At 44.9% G+C, this 22,213-nt stretch overlaps 1 protein-coding gene across 3 annotated transcripts in view; it reads left to right on the forward strand.

The window, feature by feature from the left end:
- Positions 1 to 22,213, forward strand: part of ZNRF1 (zinc and ring finger 1) — a 91,822-nt gene that overhangs the window by 64,422 nt on the left and 5,187 nt on the right. The window lies entirely within an intron of this gene.

A 22,213-nucleotide genomic window follows, 5' to 3' on the forward strand; every position in this document is an offset into this window, starting at 1 on the left:
CCAAGCCTGAGTTGTTTTCTAAAGCCTTTCTGCTACTGGAGAATTCCTTCTGGCAGGAGTATTTGTGTAGAACCGAGAAAGCTTTACAGAGTCAGAGAGCTAACAAATTCCCCAGACTGGTTCGCTTCCAAATAGCCTGGCCGTGAAATAAGGGAAGGAGAGGGCAGGATGGGGAGATCTGAGGCATGTGGCCTAGGCTGTGCAGGAGAAAAGGTGAATGAGATCAGCAGGCTGAGTTTATTCAGACTGGGGATCACACACTCTTCAGCTGCTTAGTTTCTGGTCATTCCGTGCCCTCCTTTCCCCAAGTCTTTTTGACATGAAAGCTTCTGTTAAAGATCCTTCCATCCACAGTCCTTGTGGCAGCTGGACAGGGTCTAAACAACACTTGGACCCCCTAGGAATGTTGCACTCCCTAATCATGACACTGCATCGCAACCTCGGAGGACCACACAGATGGTAGCAATGAACGGTGGGACTTGCCACATTGTACAGCTAAAACCCCAGGTTACTCAATATCATATTTATTCTCCTAGTGTTTTTCTCTTGAGAATTGCGGGGAGGAGAAGGGACCCTTGGGCCTTTGCTGTGATGCCCTAGTTGGTGCAGTGAGGTAATGCTTTGCCTGTGTGGTGTCATTCATCACCTGGACCGCCTTAGAGATCTTTGGCAACCTCTGAAGGGAGGACAGGACTCTTGAATGAGGAGATTTAGGGAGAGATTGTTGGCTTTGGTTTCCATGACATGCTAGAAACATAGTACCTTGGATCCAGAAGGCTATTCCTTAGTTTTAATTACCTTTGATAAGCACTTAGAAGAAAAGGGCTGAACCAACTTCGCCTAAACAACAGTTTAGGATCCTCCTGGGAGGGGCTTGACTATTTGAACAAACCTCTCTCAGGTTGCCCCCACTTTTGAGGTTGCTGATTACTTTCTATCTGCATCCTGTGTTTAGTGAACTCTTATGTTCACCAGGGAATTATTGCACCTTCTAAAATAGGGAGAGGGGAGTGGTCCTTAATTGAGTATATGTGCTCTTAGACTTATGTGGTATATTCTGGTTCTGGGATTTAAGTTTGCTTATACCTCATAGGTCATATAGGTCTTTTCAGTGAATTTTGGGCCCCCCTTAACATTAGTCTATATCAAGCTAAATTACCTGTGAAAGATTATTATTACTGTGTTGACACAGATGCACCACATTTCTTCCTGTTCTGTGAAAATCGAGAGCGTACTCCTTTGTTGATGTCAGTACTTTCTGCTTGACCACTTTCTTTACTACCTTTTGACATAGTGAGATTCTGTTCTCCAGTTGATAATTGGTCAAAGGATATGAACAGGCAATTTTCAAAGGAAAAATCCAAACTATTCTAATACTCCACATCACTAATAAAAGGAGAAATGCAAATTAAAGTAATTCCGAGGTCTCATGCCCTCACACCTGTCAGTTTGGAAGAGATGACAAAACCAATAAACGAACAAACAGGCTGCAGGAAAAGAGGCCCGTGAAGGCACTGTTGGTGGACCTGCGGACTTGGTCAGCTGTTCTGGAAAGCAGTTTGGAACCGCGCCCAGAAAGTCACTAAACCCTGTGACCCACTGAGAGAGGGACCAGAGAAAGCCAAAAAGGACCCAAATGCTCCAAAAACATTTACAACAGCTTTTTTTGTAGCAGCAAAGAATCAAAAACTAAGGAGGTGCCCATCATTTGGGGAACAAGTGATGGTAGACGAATGGGATGGAATCCTGTTCTGCTGTAAGAAATGATGAAGGGGAAGACTTGTATGAACTGATACAGAGTAAAGTGAGCAAAACCCAGAGAACGTGGGTTCTGTACAGCGGTGCTGTAAAGACAAATAACTGGGAAGATTCTTTTCAGTTCAGTAACCAACCATGATTCCAGAGGGCTTCACCTTCTCACAGAGAAGTGATGGATTCAAGATACAGAATGAAATATGTGTTTTTTGGACATGGCCAATGTGGAATTTGCTCGACCCTGCATATTTGTTACAATAATTTTGTGTTTCAAGGGGGTGGAGGGGAGAAAGAATAGAGAGAGAGAGAAGAACAGGTCTATTACCAATATCCCTTCTAAAGTTTGTCCTGGGGGAAGAAAGTAAGAGCCTTGGTTCAGTCTCTACTCCTGAAAACAGATCTGTATTCATATCTCTCTGGTTTCATTTGTTGACCGCATCTAGATATGAGAGGGCTTATTAATTAGTAGGCCAAGCTGTCAGTTATGTCCTAAAAGCCTATAGATGAGTTATGGGCTAAAAAATTTTAAAAAAAAATTGGGGGCAGCTCAGTGGTGCAGTGGATAGAGCACCGGCCTTGAAGTCAGGAGGACCTGAGTTTAAATCCAGCCTCAGATAAAACACTTGGCACTTACTAGCTGTGTGACCCTGGGCAAGTCACTTAACCCCAATTGCCTAAAAATAAAATAAAAAAGATGAGTTATGGGCAAGATTGTAGTCCAGTTCTGGCCTTGCTGATTATTTTCTTTCACATCCTAAATAGCATCAGAGAATGCTAGTTAGCATTCCTCTCGCCTGGGGATGCTTTCGCTATTCCCTGAGAACAATTGCCTGCCATGTTCTTAATCTGTTGCTACGTATGCCCTGTGTTACCTGTCTGACTTGTCTGTTCACATTCTCCTGTGTCTTTTCAAGCCTAGCTCTGCCCCTTAGTGCTCTAGTATTTTAGTAAGATGGGAGCCTGGGTGAGGGGTAGACAACAGAGCAGATTTATTTTCTGAGCAGTAGCCTGTCACACAATACTTTCTAATCTCCATTCTCAAATACACATAATAGTTTCTTTTAAAACACATAAACAAGTCTCATGAAGATTTCTTGTTGTGGCAGGGAGCTCTCTGTCAATCACTGATTCCAGTGGTTTAGCACAGAAGCAGCACAGGATGATCAAAAGGTTCTCCTTTTCTGTAAAATTGGTTGTAATACCACCTTCCCTTCCTCTTTGGGTGGTATGATGAGGACAAAGTAGGGTAACAAAAAGAAAGTGCATCATAATTTGTGAACCTCTACCTGTGGAAAGGAGTCACTCAGGTCCAAAATTGGAGAGTCATCCTCCATTCTTCACTCTCCCTCACCTTCCACATCCAGCTAGTTGCCAAGTCTTGTCGATTCCCCCTGCACACATATACAGCCATCTTCTCACCAAGACTATGGTAATTCCTCATTGGCTTTCCTATCTCCACTCTGTCCTCTCCAGTCCATCCTGTATATGACAGCTAAACTGTTAGTCCTGAGACACAGGTCTGACCATGGCATTTCCTTATTCAAGAAGCTTCAGTCTCTAGAATAACATGAAAATTTCCTCTGACTCTTAACTTTTCTTTTTTTTTTAATGCTCAGTGCTCTGCAAACTTTCTTTTTTTCTTTTTTAATAGTATTTTGTTTTTTCAATTATATGTAATAATAGTGTTAGCATTCATTTTTACAAAACTTTGAGTTACAAATTTTTCTACCTTCTTTCCCTCTTCCTAAAACAGTAAGCAATTTGATATACATTATATATGTGCAATCATGTAAAACATATTTCCGTATTAATCCCAGTTGGAAAAGAAGAAACAGAACAAAAGGAAAAAAGCTACAAAAAATATAAAGTGAAAATAGTATGCTTTCTGAGTCCATCAGTTCTTTTTCTGGACGTGGACAGCATCTTTCATCATGAGTCCTTTGGAATTGTCTTGGATCAGTGTATTTCTGAGAACTAAGTCATTCATAGTCAATCATCACGCAGTGTTATTGTTACTCCTGGTTCTGCTCATTTCACTTTGCATCAGGTCATATAAAACTTTCCAGGTTTTTCTGAAATCTGCCTGCTCGTCATTTCTTATTTCACAATAGTATTCCATTACATTCATATACCACAGTTTGTTCAGCCATTCCCCTATTGATGGGCATCCCCTCCATTTCTAATTTTTTGCCACCACACAAAGGGCTGTTATAAATATTTTCGTACATGTGGGTCCTTTTCCTTTTTTTATGATCTCTTTGGGATACAGACCTAGTAGTAGTAATGTTACTGGATCAAAGGGTATGCACAATTTTATAGCCCATGGGTATAGTCTAGCCTGTCATTCTAGACTGATTTCACAGGGACCTTACACAATAGAGGAAGAGGGTCAGAGGATAAGGCAGGTGTAATCATATTGGAGCAAAGCCTCATGCCATGACTGGCTGTTGTGAGGATGGTGAGATGCAGCCCATCTTCCCCCTCCCCCCTGCCCCTTGGGGTCAGGCCATAGCCCACACTTTGGCAACCACTGCCCCATGTGACCTCTGAAGACCTTTGAGACTGTTCATCTCAGGAGTCTGTTATTTCTTTGAGAGCCACAGTTGTCCCTGAAGGCTTTTTAGTATTCTGAGCCTCCTGTCACCCTCTAGAGCATGTTAGGACTGGGCTTACTTCTGAGCTTCCTCCAATTTTAGGGTTTCAGGTGACTTGTCTAACAGAGGCAATCTGGGTAAATAAAGTGATTTGTCTTCCGAGTTAGCAGAAGGACCTTAATTTTAGAATAGAATAAAGCCAGAGGCAGCGGCAGAGGCAGCACAGCACATGGGCTCTGCCTCTGCCTCTGCCTCTGCCATGGATTGTCTTGGTGAACACGAGCCAGTCACTTTACTCTGTATTCTGAGCAGCACTCCTGAAACTCTGGGGTGCAGAGCGGAGGAAGGAGGAGGGTTCTTCTCCAAGAGCTCCCTATACCAGTAAAGGCACAGGCATAGAGAGAGCCTACTCGATCGAAGATAGAAACAAAATGCACTTAGGGTTGGGTACCTAATATTAATTAAGATTCCCTTGGTGCATTAGGCATGGTACAAAATAATAATCCCTAACCTCTAGGGGGTTATGGCCTGTCAAAGGTATATACTTTGTTAGAAAAAGGTTAAAGATGGACTGAGTCAAGGGAGTAGCTAGGCAGCCAAGGAGCACCACAGTGGATAGAGCTCTGGGCCTGGAGTCAGGAAGACCTGGGTTCAAATCTAGCCTCAGACACTTACTAGCCGTGTAGCCCTGGGCAAGTCATTTTACCTCTGTCTGCCACAGATTCCGTATCTGTAAAAACGCAGTGTTAGAAAAGGCACCGTTAAAGCACTATAGAAATGCTTCTGTTGTTGGTGTTGTTATTTTTATTTACATTTTACCTTCTCAAGGAGACAAGACCAAACTTAAATCTTCATCTTTTCTTTTACTGCCCTTCTGGCCGTTGGCTGACGCTGCTCATGTCACTTTAAAGTCTGCTACGGAGCACTGCAGACTTAGTATTTAGGACTAATGTTTAAGGGTAATAAGGCCAGTAAATTCTGAGACCTGTTGGCAGTATCTCTCAGGAAATAATTGACCTCTTTCAAGTTGGGAAAGAAGGCTTTGCCCTCAGGACCTATCCACAGCACCCACATCCTTCAGGGATGATGCCCAGTGGCACGGAGTATGTGTGTGGGAGGGGGGAGTGTCCAAGTCATCCTGATTATGTAGGAATTAGAAAGCATCATGATGGTGGAGGAAGTTACCATCATTTTACCTTTTCCATGCCCTAAGTCTCTGAAATCACTTAAAGAAGGCTAGGCACTGGAACAAGAGGAGATTTAGGTTTTATCCACAGTTCTATGATTCTTTGACAAATTACTAATTCCCCTGGGCCTCAGAGTTAAGGTGTTGGCCTAGGCACTCAATAAGGTCTCTTCCAGTTGTAAAGTTCAATGATAATCTGTTCTTCATTGCCTTTCACTAACCATATTCTGTTACTTTTTTCTTTTTCACCCCAGCCCTCTATAAGCTGCAATGTGTGTCACTGCCTAATTCATCCTTTCTGTCTGACAATGTGACCAAGCTCCACTGGGCCACCCACCTCCTCCACTTTCGGGGGGGGATGATGTGTAGTCTGAGCTCAACCGTCTCTTATCACTGTTTTATGTCATTGTAGTAATTGTGTATATTAGTAGTTTACTATTATATTATCATATAGTATATTATTGTAGTGATTGTCTATATTAGTAGTTTATTATTATATTATGTTATCATATAGTATATTATTGTAGCAATGGTGTATTTTAGCAGTTGGTTATTATATTACATTATTATATAGTATATTATTGTAGTGATTGTCTATATTAGTAGTTTATTATTATATTATCATATAGTATATTATTGTAGTAATTGTGTATATTAATAGTTTATTATATCATTACATGGTATATTATTGTAGCAATTGTGTATCTATAATAGATCTTGGATCTGTTTTTCATCAGTTCATATAACTTCCCATGTTTCTCTGAATTCTTCACATTCCTTATTTCTTCTATTGCGGTTACTGCATTCATATGTGAAAATGGTTCGGCTCTTTCCTGATCAGTAGATGACTACCTTGTTTTGTTTTGGTTTTGCTACTACAAAAAGTGTTACCATGAATATTTTAGGGGGTATATGTGTGTTGTACACCTGATACGTTCCCAAGGCTATTGCAGAGGCAAAGGACGTGCAAGGTTAGGAACCTTTCCAAATGATAACACACTGCTTTGAGGAGAAGTGAGCACTAATAGCCAAGGAGGAGAATCACAGCAAAGATGGAAGGTGGTGGTGCCCACCTGAACCTGGAAAGACTGAGAAATCAACTGCGTGACAGTTAATTATCCATTTTAATAAGCCCCTTGATTCCTTTGTGACTCTGGGCATGCCACCTAATGGAGAAAAAGTGGGTTCATTCGTCCAAATGTAAAATGAAAGAAGGATCTCTAACATTCTCTAACAATTCTCAATTGTTAATTTGTTACATTGCATATAATCCATCAACAAATACTTATTAAGCACCTGCTGTATGTTAGGCACCTGCTGTATGTTAGGCACTGTGCGATAGCGCTGGGCATACAAAGAAGGCAAAGACAGCCCCTGCCCTAGGAGCTGGAAATCACATGGGGCAGAGACAAATGTCACTAACTAGGTGGCTACAAAATCTGAGAAGGGTGTAGAGAGAGGAATGCGAGAGGTCTCCCCAGAAGGGAGGAAACCAAGAGGGAGAAAAGAGGGGGCAGGGCACCTCAGGCAGGAGGACAGCCGGTGCCCAGGCACAGAGTCACTAAGTAGAGTCATGTTTGAGGGACCATTGAGGGGAGTAAAGTGCAAGAATAGAAAGGCAGGAACGGACCTGTTCGTGAAGAGCTTTAAAGGCCAAACGGAAGAATTTATTTATTTGTAATGCTAGAGGTAATAAATAGGGAGTCACAGGAGCTCACTGAGCAGAAAGTTAGATCTGAGCTTTAGAAAAAAAAATCCACCTTGGAGTGGAAGGTGGGTTAGAGTATGGAGCTGCGGGGCTAGGAGACCACGAGTCAAGAGGGAAGCAGTACCTGTACTTTGCTGTGGACTGTACCAGGACTGTGGCTGTGTGAATGAAAGAGAAGGTACTGTGATACTACAGGTGCTGTGAAGGTAGAAATTTGGTGTGGATTTTTAGCATTTAATTTGACAACATCTGGCATAAATAACTATGGAGTGAGTAAGAGTGCAAAGTCCACTATGACACCAGAGTTTAGGAGGGCGGTGATACTCTTGACAGTAATAGGAAGCTGGAATGAAAGCAGGGTTTTCTTTTGGTCACATTGAGCTTGGTTGGTGCCTTTGGGACATAGCCAGTTCAAAATGTCTAAGAGGTAATTGGTGACTTCTAACTGAAAGTCGTGAGGGAGATTAGGGATGGATATATCTCCATAGAGATTAGTATAGAGATAATAATATAATTCATGAGAGCTGGCGAGATCACCAGGTGAGATAGTATAGAAAGGAAAGAGGAACCGACAGAGGACTGAGGATTGATTGGTCAGACTAGTGGGAGAACAGGAAAGAATAGTGTCACAAAAACTCAAAAAAAGAGAGTATCCAAGAGGACATAGTAATTAACTGTGATACTGATGAGAAGTTAAGAAGCATGAGAATTGGGAAAAGGATATTAGATTTGGCAGGTAAAAGATCTTTGGTCATTTTGGAGAGAGCAGCCTCATTTAAATGATGAGTTCAAGAAGCCAGATTGCAATTAAAAAGAAAGGAAGTGAAGCCATTGAATGTAGATAGTTTCTCAAGGAGTTTAACCACAAATGGGGAAGAGAGCTTGTAGGGATAGTCAACTGAGGGATTCTTGAGGATAGGAGAGACTGGAGCATGCTGCAGGAAGCAGAGTAGGAACCAACAGATATGGAGAGATTGAAGATAAGAGACCATGAGGATGATAATAGGTGCAGTTTCCTGGAGAAGTTGGGAGGAATAGGATCGAGAGTATGAATAGAAGGCTTGGTCTTGGCAAGGAGAAGGGCTAATGGGGGAGTGAAGGAAGAGATAGTGGGGGAAGATGCATGAATGATGTGAGATGAAGAAGAGGGGAGAAAAGCAGGTTCTTGGCAAATGGTCTCAGTGCTTGCAGCAAAGTATGGAGGGAGGTCCAGAGCTGAAATAGAGGCTGGGGTGGGGAGGAGAAAGGAGAACATTTGGAGCAGCAGGCTTGGAGAGTGGGATAGTGAATTGGTTAGGGAGAGATAAAAATGATATGAGAGCCCATCTGAGATTAAATAATGTAAAATTATAATGGCCACAATAAACACTGTCTTGTGATTTTCTTTGACAGTTCCAGCAGCAAGTGGATAGGAGCGGAAGAGGTGAATGAGGGGAGTAATCTAGGTTTGGAATTTGGCAGGGGCGAGGGCAAAGATTGGAGGGGAAGGTGGTACAGAATTGAGTTGGTTCACCAAGACGTCGTGATAGAGCATAGCAGGTGCAGTGGTCATGGCCTGGGAAAGAACTGGGGGCTGAAGAGTCATGGTAAGGACCAAGAACAGAAGGGTCGTAGAGTATAGGGAAAGGTGCAGTGATAAAAATTTGTGATTCAGCGAAGGAATTTCAGAGTTTATGAACAAGAAAGGAGAATCCTTATGGACAATGGCAAGATAATAGTAATATTAGCTACCATCTCTATAGCATTTATTCTGTGTCGTGTACTGTGCTTAGCACTTTAGAATTATTATCTCATTTTCATCCTTACAACAATCCTGGGAGGTAGGTACTGTTATAATCCCCATTTTGCAGATGAGGAAACTGAGGCAAATGGATTGATGAACTGGAAAATCAAAGCATTTGAGGAAGAATTGGTATTTTGAAGTCCCCTGGTATGTAAACAATAGATGAGGAGAAGAATTATTGAAGAATTTAAGAGAATGTCTCGGAAGTCAACAAATAATATGCCAGGATCTGCATTGGGTAAAAAATTTAGCTAGTGCCACCCCTAAAGAAGGAGGAATTGCTTAGGAAAGCTGGTAGAGGAAAAGTACAGAAGCACCAAATGAGGAGCAAGGAGTGTGCTGACGCCTCCATAGTGACTGGTAAGTCAAAGGATGTGACAGAAAATGGCGCCAGCCCTGGAAAATGTGGTACGGGAAGTGGCATCATCAAGAAGGAATCACACCAGTGGGAGAGCTGGACGGAGGGAGGGTGAGAAGAAAATTGGGATGAGAGGAAGTCTGAATTATGGATCAGGCATTCCGCAGGGCACAGTGGAGGAGTAGGAGCTGGAGGAGGATCCTGGGGAGGGAGGGAGCAGACACTTGAGGACGGGCAGTGGGCTAGTTTGACAGTTGTGGATTCAGAATAACTGGGATGGGACAGGTACAGAGAGATGAGTGTGTACCAACCTTCATTCTCAACCAGTGTCTGCAGCCATTGAGAGGCGGAGCCAGGGAGCACGTCAGCAAGACCTGTGGATATTTAGTAAGAGTTTTGAAGGAAGGCTCTATGATTGTGTGTGTGTAAACACAATTGAAAATACAAAGCAGTCTCAGTATGACAAAGTAAGAGCCACTGTCCTGCTGTGAGAAGAAGGGCCAACGTGGAGTCCTGGGCGCTGGGTTTGAATCCTGGCTTTCCCACTTAGAACCTTTGTGACAATGAGCCTCCAGTTCCTTGTCTGCAAAATTGCAGGCTGAGATGGCTGACCTCTGCAGTCTCTTCAGGTAATGAATCTACTTTCCCATGACCAGAAAAGGAGACTCAGCAGTTAGAAGAGTTTTACCAAAGCCAGGGGAAGAAAGCTTCTCTGGCAGGCAAGGGTGTGGTCCGCAGGGTGTAGCTGCTGAGAAATAAGCACAAGGACTGAAAGAAGGCCATTGAACTTGACAATTAAGAGATCATTGGAAATAGCGCCATTTAAGTCGTGTTGTAGGATTGTGAAGTGAGTGGGGGGAACAAAGCAAAGGCAGTGAATAAGGCTCAGAATGAAACAGTGAAATAATTAGTATTTACATAGTTCTTTAAGGTTTACAGAGCACTTTGATCTTCTCTACCACCCTGGGAAGTAGGTGCTATTAATATCCCCATTTTACAGATGGGGAAAATAAGGCAGTGGTCAAGTAACTCACCCAGGGTCATATACATAGCTAGTAAGTATCCAAAGCTGGATTTGAACTCACAGTTTTCCTGACTCTGGGTCCAGTGTTATTTCCTGTGCTCCCTGCTTCCTCTGTGGTGGTGTTCAGTTGTTTCCATCATGTCCAACCCTTCTTGACCCCATTTGGGGTTTTCTTGGCAAGAATACTGGAGGGGTTTGCCATTTCCTTCTCTAGTTCATTTTACAGATGAGGAAACTGAAGCAAATAGGGTCAAGTAACTTGCTGGGGGTCACACAACGATGAAGTGTCTGAGGCCAAATTTGAACTCTGGTCTTCCTGTCTCCAGGCCTGTCACTCTGTCCACTGCACCCCTAGCCACCCCACTCTGCTTCCTCTGGAAGAGGCTTTTGAAAGACAAAGTAGACCTTACAGTGTTTATAGGCTATGAGGAGAGATCCCATCCATAGGGAGATATTGAACACGAAAGAGAAAAGGAATGAACATTCAGATAAGCCCGTAGGGAAGTCATAAGGGGAAGCACAGACAAGCAGGACTGTTTTGGAAATAACATGTGAAGTTTATTACAAGCAAGCAGTATGAAATGGAGATTCAGGATTTCATCTACAACTCCCTTGTGTTCTAAGTTTATAAAATAATCAAATTTTTTGAGCTTAAATACATCATTTTTAAAAGGCAAGAGCATAGGGTTAGAGGCATAGGTATAAAAAGTTGGCCTCAAGAAAAAAATCCACTTCTTACAAACTGGAGCAAAGATGATGGTGAATGGAAGTAGAGAGGATTTTGAAGCATGGAATAAAGGAAATGAAGTCACTTGTGGAGGATAGCCCTGATTCTCTCAGTAAAATAAGAATTTTAAAAAAAATCTTTTGAGAGAGGTGGGGTAGGGTTGGGGGCTTTAGAAAAGGACTGAGGAGGGGCAGCTAGATGGCACAGTGGATAGAGCACCAGCCCTGAAGTCAGGAGGACCTGAGGTCAAATCCGGCCTCAGACCAAACACTTGACACTTACTAGCTGTCTGACCCTGGGCAAGTCACTTAACCCCAATTGCCTAAAAAAAAAAAAAAGAAAAGGACTGAGATAGGAAGTCGATGAAGGCTGCATTATATTATCACCATGTTGCTCTTAGGGCCCCCTTGTGTAGTGAGCCTGGCCAGCATAACTGTGTGACTTCCTCTAGCAGCCGGAAAGTAGGACTGAAAAAGAGGATGGTTGGGTATATAAGGTTGGGAGATGTCCAGGATGAATTCAAGGTCAGAGGGCAACGCAGAGTTGAAACAGTTAGCTCTGAAGGGAGGAAAGGGATGGTAGAACATGGGAAAAGATGGAAGGACTGGAAATTGTAGTGGGGATGAAGTGGAAGAGTGAAGTACAGATGGAAGGACATGAAATCATGGTCAAAGAGAAGAATTTCAGCATTTAGTATGAAGGGTAATGATGAGAAATGAGCCATGACCATCTGCGTGGGTGGCTGAGGTAGGGGGAGAGATCTACATCATGGAAGTCACAGAGCTTGATCAATTGAGAGGTCAGGCTGTTTGGGAGGACATCAGAATATATATGGGAGTCCCCAATATGATGGCCAGGGATTGGGGTGTAGGGGGAAGGCTGTTAGTCAGAAATTGAATTCCTTGACAAGAGGCAGAAGGCTGATAGATGACTGCAGCAGAGATCCAGGGGATACAGATGGATGGAATGAATCTCAGGAGACAAATGAAGTGAGGGGCTGGGGGCACTGAAGTACCAGTCTGGGTTTTGGTTTGTTTGTTTTTTAGCATTAGATCATCAACAATCATTAAAGCGAGCAAGGTAGGACCTGACTTATGGAAGTCCAGAGGGGGAAAAAGAAAACCTTTACATCCTTTACTGGGGCCAACAACGTACTTCCTTTTTTGATTTGTACTGTCACTGTTCTCTGTTATCCATCTATTTTTTGTTTAATGTATTTGGTTCACATTGTCTTAATATCATTTGTCTTAGAATGTAAGCTTTTGGAAGGCAGGGTATGGTTAACTTACTTATTTTAGTGCCTAATAGTCTATATTTAGGTGTTTAATAATTGTTACTGGCTGCTGCTGCAGCTGCAGGCAGTCTGACTTTATTGTGGGTGTCCGGGTACCCTGCTGAAACAAGTTGCTCTCCAAGCCCAGTGGGACTGCTCCAGTTTGGAGGTTACAGATGCACTTGGTCTGAGTGGCTGAGAGTGGGAGGAAGGTCTGCAGGAGGCTGTCTACATAAAATGGTCATGGTTGCAATCCACTGGACCTGGACTGCATTGACTGTAGTATACCTCACAGCCTTGGAACAGTGTGTGTGTGTGTGTGTGTGTGTGTGTGTGTGTGTGTGTGTGTGTGTGTGCGTGCACACGTGTGCAAGCCCCTCATTTCCACCAGGGTCATGCTGAGGATAGACAGTAATCTAGGCCAGCTGTCAGTGCCAGAAGCAGAGTGGTACTACACCTTCCCCATCACATGGGAACCTGGGCAGCCAAATCTTCCTCTGCATACTGACAGTGGAAAATCTGGGAGCAAAGTTGGGAAATCAGGTCAGAGGGAGGAGACTGTCTCTATATCACTCGCTAGGGCTTTCTCCCCCTGGCTACCACCTCCCTGCTCAGTAAATTATGGCAGAAATTTTTAATTGTCATCAGACCTGAAGAGAATGTGCATTCCTGCCCCCAGCTGCCAATTTAAAAAGCAGAGTAGCAGTCTCCTTTTCCAGCTGAAGAGTTCCATTGCTTTGTTGGCAGAAAGATGATGTGCATGTTGGGATTTCTTAGTCCCTCCTGGAATGGTTCATGCCAGCAGAGTCTCGTGGGGTAGGGGGGTGATCTTTGGCCAGAGATCCCTATGGCCCCTGCTGTTCCCCTATTCTCCTCCCTGATATCAGCCAGGAATAACTGTGGATTCCCTGCAATCTGGCCTGTTTCCTCTCTTCCAAACGAGGCTCCTTAGAGGTAATTTTGAGCTTGGCTCTACCTGTTCCACATGCTTGCAGTCAGCCCAGAGAAGGGAGGCCACCTGCTGATGGTTGAGGGAAGGTTTGCTTCATCCCCCTGGCCAGGGAGAGATTGCTTTGTTTGCCAGCCAATGACTTTCTTCCTAAAGCATGAACCAGGAGTACTTTCAATAGCTCTGCTCCTCTCAATTGGTAGAGATATAGAGGATGTCCCTAACCATCAGTAACATCTTCTATCTTCCTCACCTCCCAGATATAAGTGAAATAACTGGCTGGCTTGAACTGTAGCTCCTGAAAGCTAATTGACCATCTGGATAGTAAAACAATCAACAGCCATCTGGTACCACCAGATACAGCCCTAGTCAGGCCAGACTGACAGTTCTAAGTTGGCACATTGGCTGTTGACTGGTTCTCAAGGCCCAGGATCCAAGGGGTGAATTTTTTTTTAATTATTTAATAACTCCCCATTCTACTTCCCTCCCCCCAGAGAAACTGCTACCCTATTTTTATGTCCTCAACATTTTTAAATGCTCACCATGTGTAGGATACTGTTCTAAATGATAAGAGACAAAAAGTGGTCTTCATCCTTCTCCCATGTGGGATTCTGGGTACCCAGAATTTTTATAGCACCTTTTGGTTTTCAGAGCACTTTACAAATATCTCATTTTCATCCCAGCAACAATCCTGGGAGTTAGATGCTATTATTATCTCCATTTTACAGATGAGAAAACTAAGGCAGATAGAGGCTAAGTGACTTGCCCAGTGCCCCACAGTTAGTGTCTAAAGCAGGATTTTAATTCAGATTCCAGAACTCCGAGATCCAGCAGTCTGTCCACTGCGCGACCATTCTTGAGTATTCTTCGTGGGCTTGCAGTAAAGCTGTTGTCTACTTTGGGCAGTGTTGTGTTGTACATTGTGTGTACAAACCATTGCCCTGAGTAGACAACCAGTTTGACCTCCTGAACTCTAGCCATAACATAATTATAACCATAAAATGAAGTATACTGTTTCCTACCACCACCACCCCACCCTGCCCAGGTGAGCTTAGAGAGCTCAACAAGTCAGGTATAATGAAGCTCCAACCCTGGTAATACATCCCATCTCATTACGCCAGGGGAGTTTTGGGGACTGTGAACCATGAAGGTCCAGGGAATGGTAACAGAAGCCTTTATACAAATTCATTCAGTCCAAATGTTGTACTTGTCCTTATCCTGGCTAAAAGCCAGATGGAGAACTCTGATTCCCTTTGCTATAGACTTATGTTACTTCCATAGAAGCTCCAAACTGCCACCTTTTTTCCTTCAAGTTTAGTTGATCCCTTTTGTTTTATATCAGTCAGTGACCTCTCAAGTGTACCTTTCCTCGCCCTCATCCCACCCACCCACCAGACTTCCCTGGTCATAAAAGGGACAGTTAATAAAAACCACTCACTCTGAGCTTGCAACACTCCATGGTCGTGACCTCCAACCTCCACCTTGCCCTTTCCTGAGTGTTAGAAGGAAGGAAAATTTCCCCACCTCTGCTCCCTTGTCCCAGGCCAAGATTACTGACAACATAAGGCAACCCTTTCGAACCTTCTGAATCAGCTCGATCTCCACTCTCCCCAGCAGCCCTTCCACACCTTTTTATCTCCCTCTTCAGACCATCCATAGACACCCCCCTCTGCCCACCTCAGCCACTGAAAAGATGGAAGCCATTCACTGTGAGCTCCCTCTGCTTCACCCCTCCCCTCATCTCACATTGTCAGGTGCCTTTCACCACTTTCTTCTCTCTTACATGAAGCAGTAGCCTTTGTTTCTGCCAAGCCAAACCCTCCCCCCCCACCCCAGATCTCCACAAGCCGTCCCGTTCCGTCTGGTCTTCTCTAGCAGATTGGCCCATCGGTCATCCCCACCCTCACTGGTCTCCAGCCTTTCCCCGTCCACTGGTTTCTTCCCTACTGCCTACAAAAGTGCCCATGTCTCCCCCAGCCCCCACAAACCCCCCTCCCCCGATCCATCCATCCGCTATAGGTACCAGCCTCTCTCTCTCCTCCCTTTTTTGACCAAACTCTTTAAGAAGACTGTCTGCGATCAGTGCCTCCATTCCCCCACACTCTCCTCTTCTCTACAGTCTGGCTTCTGACTTCATCCAAGTAAAACTATTCTCTCTAAAGTTACCAAGGATCTCTTAATTGCCAGATCTAAAAGCTTCTTCTCAGTCCTCATCCTTCTTGACCTCTCTGTACCCTTCAACCCTGCCTATCATCCTCTTCTTGTTTCTCTCTTCTCCTCTGCTCTCCTACTTCTCCTCTTACCTGTCTGACTCCTCCTCCTTCGTCTCCTTTGCTGGCTCTTCATCCAGGCTGCTCTCCATAACCATGGGTGTCCCCCAAGGCTCCTTACCCCATGGGCACTCTTATCACTATACTATTTCATTGGTGGTCTCATCATCTCCCATAGATTCCATTATCTCTTGGCAAATGCTTCTCAGCCCTAACTTCTCTCTCCAAAATATTCAGTCTTGTGCCTCCTGCTGCGTATTTGAGGTCCCACAGACATCTTAAATTCAGCATGTCCAAAACGGAATTCATTGTCTTCCTTTCCCATCCCCAAGCCCTCCTCTTCCTAACTTCCCTGTTACTGTGGAAGGCACAGTCATCTTCCCTTCACCTAGGCTCACAGCTACTTGTCAGCCTCAACCCCTCACCCTTACTGCCCCACAGCCAACCCCCAGATCTAATCTATTGCCAGTCCTTTCAATTTGACCTTTATCACATCTCTCGTATAGGCCTCCTTCCATCCACTGGCCCTGCCACCACCTTAGTGCCCACCCTCATAACCTCACACCCGGACTATTTCCAACGTTCAGGTTGGTCTCCCTGCTTCCTCTCTCCCCACAGCAGTGCAGATCTGACCAAACTCCAGTGGCCCCTTAATTGTTTTGAAACCCTTCACAACCTCACGAAGCACATCAGGTGCAGATTCACATGCTCTGCCCCAGTGACACTGGCCTCCTTACTGGTCTTCACACGAGATGCGCCATCTTGCAGCTCTGTGTGCTTTCTCTTGTATCCTCAAGCCAAGAATTCTGTTTGTTCCTCTCTCTCTCTCCTGGCTTCCCTGGCTTCCTTCAAGTGCCCCCTGGAATCCTACCTTCTACAAGAAGCCTTTCCTGATCCTCCTTAATGCTAGTGCTTCCCGTCAAGATTCCTTCCAAGTTACCTGTCTCTATCTTGTTGGTACATAGCTGTTTGCGTATTGTCTCCCCCATTACAATGGCAGCTTCTTGGGAGAAGGGCACGGTTTTTCCTTTCTTTGTATCCCTAGCACTTGGCGCTTGCCAGGGGCTTATTGACTTGACTAGGAACATGAAGGCAGACCCATTCCAGTAAGAGGTGGGAAAGGGAGAGATGGATTCTCAGGGATAATTAGCCCAGCCAGACCTTGAGGTGTTGCTTTCAGCTGTTAGCCCAGCAGCATCGCAGAGATCTCTGTACTGAGCCAGTCCCTTTGTGCCAGGGCTTCACTTCATTGGCATAGATGCCCAGGAATTGACAGAACCTGTAACAGTTCAAAAATGAATTTAAGTTTTCAGCAGGATGGGGGGAAACCCTGGTCTAGGGAAGATCCTTGGCTGAAAGTCAGGGGCTTGGGACATCTAGTCCTAGTTTTATCACCAACTAGTTATGTGACCTTGAGTAAGGTGCTTAATTTACCTGCCTCATTTCCCCAGCGGTAGAATGGGAGTTGTGATGCCTACCCTCCCTGTCACAGGATCGTGAGCATCATCATTTGTGTGAAAGGGTTTGGGCAAGTAAAAGGGGCTGCAGAGGTCCCTCACTCTCTGTCCCCACAACTGCTCTGAGCACACAGCACAAACTCAGGCCCCCAGGCTCTTATTCCCAGCTTTCCCTCTCCCTTTTCTCCTGGCCTCCCCTTTCAGATTACTTTTCCTTCTGCCAGTGCCTGGCACGTAGGAGACACTCGATAAATGCATACTGACTGACTGATCCCCTCTTTATACAGTTTGTACGTACCTGGTGGTTTGTTTCTGTATCTTCTCCCCCGCTAGACTGTATGCTCTTTGAGGGCAGAGACTGGCACAGAGTAAGCACTTAATCAGTGCTTGTTGACTGAACGTCTTCACTGAGGGATTGGAAACTCTTTCAGTGAGGTATAAATCACTGGTCAGAAACTAGGGATAGTTATGTTCTAACAATGAAATAAAAGAGTAACAGCAAAGAAAGAAATGGAGCTTTAATTGGCCAGATTTCAGGCCTCGGGCTTAGGAAGAGATTTTCAGTATTAGCTGGTCTTCCCGTGGTTCCCTGGGTCTACCCCAACACGTGACTGTCATCTGCCCTGTTGCTGTTTTTGTTCCTCAAGGCAGGAGACATAGTGGGAGATCCCCGTCTTTTTTCCTTTTTTCTCCATCTTCATGTGAAGGACCTGTCCAGGCTGGGGTAGACAGGCTTTGGATCTGGAGCTCAGCAGAGTGAGTGGCCCCATTCTATCCATGCTGTTTTCTGTGCCAGGTTTGGGATTTCATTGGCACTTAACCACCCTTATAAACTGGCTGTCAACGTTCTGAAGTTATCCCCTTCTCTCCCTACCCTACTCGTCATTCCTCATAAGTGCCATGTCTGAGTATACAGTGCAGGATTGGAAAGTGATCAGTGGATGGCTGGCTGGATGGAGCATTTATTAAGCACTTAATATATGGTAGTCCCTGTGCTAAGTGACATGGAACAAATACTATCAGACAAGATAGTCCCTCCTCAAGGAACTTAGTTCTATTAGGAGAAGACAACACATGGGGAGGAGCGGAGGGGAGTGCTCGTGTCTAGGCAAGACAGCTGAGGAGGCAGAACCATCTTGGCAGGGGGAGGAGTCCAAACAAGCAGTAAAGGGAACTTGGCCAGAACCCCTCATGAAATGGAGGTAGAAGCCAGTCAGGAGAGCTAGCCTCGGGGCAGAATGAGGAACAAGATATATCCATCCCTTCAGAAGAAGCCAGCACCAGACCCCAGGATGCTTGAACAAGTCTTTCAGCTGATATTAGAGTAGCCTAGGAAAGTGAAACCTCCATCACCTCTTTCTTCCCCCTCTTCTCCTTTGAGTTTGACCAGTATTCCCCAAAGAGGAGGGGAAGCTAGGTGATGCAGTAGATGGAGTGCCAAGCCTAAAATCAGGAAGACTTATCTTCCTGGCCTCAGAAACTTACCAACTGTGACCTTGGGCAAGTCACTTCACCCTGTTTGCCTCAGTTTCCTCATCTGTAAATTGAGCTGGAGAAGGAAATGGCAAACCACTCCAGGATCTTTGCCAAGAAAACCTTCAATGAGCTCACAGAGAATCAGACATGACTGAAATGATTCAACAGCCACAGCGACTGAAGAGAAGAGTAGCTAATCTAGAAAAAGTAGTTACTGATGTTGCCTTGTGTCCTGAGATGTTAGGTGAGAGGCTGTGAGAGCTCAAGGCCTTAAGGAGCTTTGTAGTGATCCTCTAGTCTAGGCCTTGTGTCTTTCAGATTCAGAGGAGAGGGAAGAAGGGAGGGAGGAAGTGGCTTCTTCCTAACTGTTTTGCAGCATGATAAAAGCTGTGATCTTGCTGCACTTCTGAGCATTGTGCCCTCCGTCCCTTCTGGTGGAGTTGATTGTTCATTGTCTCATTTTCAATGGACATTCTTCAGTTAGCTTGATATGGAGCCAGGCGGACGGATGACCACTTGATGCATACCCCGTGAGTCAGGAGTCAGACATTAGCCTTCTGTACTCCCTGAATCCTCTGTTTGGCATTCAGATCTCTTCATTTCCTGGCTCCGCACTGCCTTTGCAGAGTCCTCACACCTTGCTCCCCTATGCCTTTGATCCACTGATGCTGGCTGCCTTGCTGTTAAACCAAGAAGACAGTCCCTGTCTGTGAGCTGTGGCTGTTTTCTGTGGCCATCTCCTGTGCCTGCAGTGCTTGCTCCTGGCTTCCTTTAAGTCCCAACTAAAATCCCATCTCTTACTGGAAGCTTCTCCCAGCACCTCTTAGGGCCTTTCCCGCTTTTAATTATTTCCTGTTTATCCTGCACAGAACTTGTTTGTACATGTGTTTGCTGTTGTCCCCATTCAGCTTTTGAGCTGCTTGAGGGGAGAGACTGTCTTCTGCCTTTTTGTCTCCCTGATGCTTAATGGGGTACCTGGCCACACAGTAGGCACTTATTACCTATGTTCTCTCTTAAGAGCTGATTCTCTCGTGGCTCTGTGGAGCCCATGTGATTCAGGGCTGCTGCTTACGCTGTGTTTCCTCTGTAGACCATGTTCTAGACCATGCAGTATCACCATTCTATGTAATATGCGTACATATTCCTTTTATATACATCTTCCTTCAGAATAATTAGGGGACTATAATGGAAAGTGTCCTGCCAGAAAGGGTTCTGCTTCTGGCTCCAAGTTAGGCTTTCCGGGTCAGTATCTTTGTATGTCCAGTAGTAGAAATCTGCTCTGCTCTGTGTACCTCACAGGATGCTTGTGAGGCTCAGGGGGGTGAGTATCCTTCAAATCCAGAAAGCATTTCTATACGTGTGAAGGAGTATCGTTATCCAGGTAGAACTTAGCAGTCCCTCCCCAGCTCCCTTTGAGGCATGGGCGCTCATTTAAAGGAACTGGCTTAAGGGAGGGGCTTATTTCATTTCTTATCAAATGTTTGATGTGAGATGCCTTCATATTGGTAAATTGAGAAATCAGTCAGTCAGCACGCATTTAGTAAGTGCTTACTGTGTGTCAGATGCCAGGGATACAGGGACAAAGAATGTAGTGATCTCTCCTCCAAATGAGCCTACATTCTAATAAGGGAGACAACAAATACACACATAAGCATGTACAGTGTGTGTGTACACACACACACACACACACACACACACGTAAATATAAATACAGGGTAATCAGGAGGGATCTGCAAAGTCTTCCTGTGGAAGAAGAAGCTTGAGCTGCATCTTAAAGAGAAGGATTCAGTGAGACAAGGGTGAGGAGAGAGAGCACCCTAAGCCATGGGAGGTGGAGTAGGACTTCTGGCTGGATTGCAGAGCATAGGAGGGAAGTAATATCTGTTGAAGGTAGAAATATAGGTGGGATGCAAAGGCATTTCAATGCCTTTTAAATGCAAAGGGCCTTTAAAAGCTAAACAGAGGAGTTCCTATTTTATCCCACTCTAGAGGCAATAGTAAACCTTGGAGTTGGCTGACTAGGGTGGATAACATAAGTGGCAGAAGACTGGAGGTGAGGAGAAGCCCTTAGGCGGCGGTTCAGGGCCTGGCCCTCAGGCAGGAGGGGTGCTCGGAGGGGTGGGGGAGAAGTCCGATGTAAGAGATGTGAAGGAAAAGAAGCCAAGATTTGGCGATTCATAACCAGGGGTGAGGACAAGTGAGGAGTCCAGGGTAAGGCTGAGGTTATGAAACTGGGACACTGGAGGGGGGGGTGCCTTTGACAGACACAGAGGTTTTAGGGGAAAGGTGATGAGTTCAGCTTCAGACTTGCTGAGTTTGAACTTTCAACATACCCGGTTTGAAATACCTAGTGCGGGTCATTGGTGATGTGGGCCTGAAGCTCATTGAAGAGACTAGGGACAGATTTTAAGCCCATGGAAACTGAGAGGACGTAGGGCTGAACTTCAAGGAACGCTCACTGTTAGGAAGTGTGACATTATTATGATTACTGATATCGGCTAACATTTATAGAGCACTTACTTTGTGCCATGCACTTTACTGTTATTATCTTCATTTTGCAGATGAAGAAACTTGCCCAGGCTCACACAGTTAGTTAAGTGTCTGAGGCCACATTTGAACTCGGGTCTTCCCGACTCAAGGCCCAGTGTTCTTTGACATCCAACTCTTTAATTGGTGATGAGCCATCAAAGGAGACTGAGAGGTGATCAGAGAGATAGCAGACCAGGAAACAGGAATGTCATGAAAACCCAGAGAGAAGGAAGGCTCCATGAGGACAGGATGGTCAGCAGATAAGTTGAGCAAGAGGAGTCCTGAGAAGAGACCTTCACAAATGACAATTAAAAGAGTGTTAACTCTGGACAGAGCGATTTGGATTGAATGAGGTGGTTGGGAGCCAGATTGCAAGGGTGAGTGAGAGGAGAGGAAGTGGAGGCTGCAAAGCTAAGCAGGTTTTGTTCAAGGAGTTTGAGAAAAGGAGGAGAAATTTAGGATGCTAGCTTGAGAAGATATTAGAGTCTAGTGAAGATTTGTTTAAGGAGTGGGAGCCTTGGGTAGGTTTGAAGGCAGTAGATGGTAGAGTTTGAAGGCTGAAGATTCTTGAGAGAGAGAGAGAAGAGGGAGATGGAGAATGCTCATCTGCTAAAGAAGACATGAGGAGAGGGAATAGCCTCTCTGACACTGCCCTCAGCTGTCAGATTGGTCTTCCTAGAGTGCAGGTCTTCATGAGCTCCCTCTTCCCTCCAGGGTCAAATGTAAAATCCTCTGTCTGGCTTTTAGAGCCCTTTATAACCTGGGCCCTTTCTCCCCGACCCATACTCTGCAGTCCCCAGGCTTTGTATTTTCCCTGGCTGTCCTCCATGCTTGGTCTCAGCTAAAATCCTCTCTTCTTCCAGAAGTTTTTCCTATTTCTCCTTAATTCAGTGCCTTCCTTCCGAGTCTGCCTTCAGACTCGGAGAGTGTGAGAGAGGATGTCAAGGGAAGATGCAGAGAAGGGAAGTAGAGGGAGGTCAGACTGAAGGGCCTCCATTTTTTCAGTAAAATTAGTCAGGGTCTTCAGTGTAAGGAGGAAGGGGGAGACCTGAGGAGGAAAAGAGTCTTAGAACAGCTTCTGTGCGGAATGAGACCTGTCTCAGTCCACCAGGGAGGAATAAAAG

Source organism: Phascolarctos cinereus, unplaced genomic scaffold (assembly GCF_003287225.1).
Source record: "Phascolarctos cinereus isolate Bilbo 61053 unplaced genomic scaffold, phaCin_HiC Scaffold_2;HRSCAF=192, whole genome shotgun sequence".
NCBI lineage: Eukaryota > Metazoa > Chordata > Mammalia > Diprotodontia > Phascolarctidae > Phascolarctos > Phascolarctos cinereus.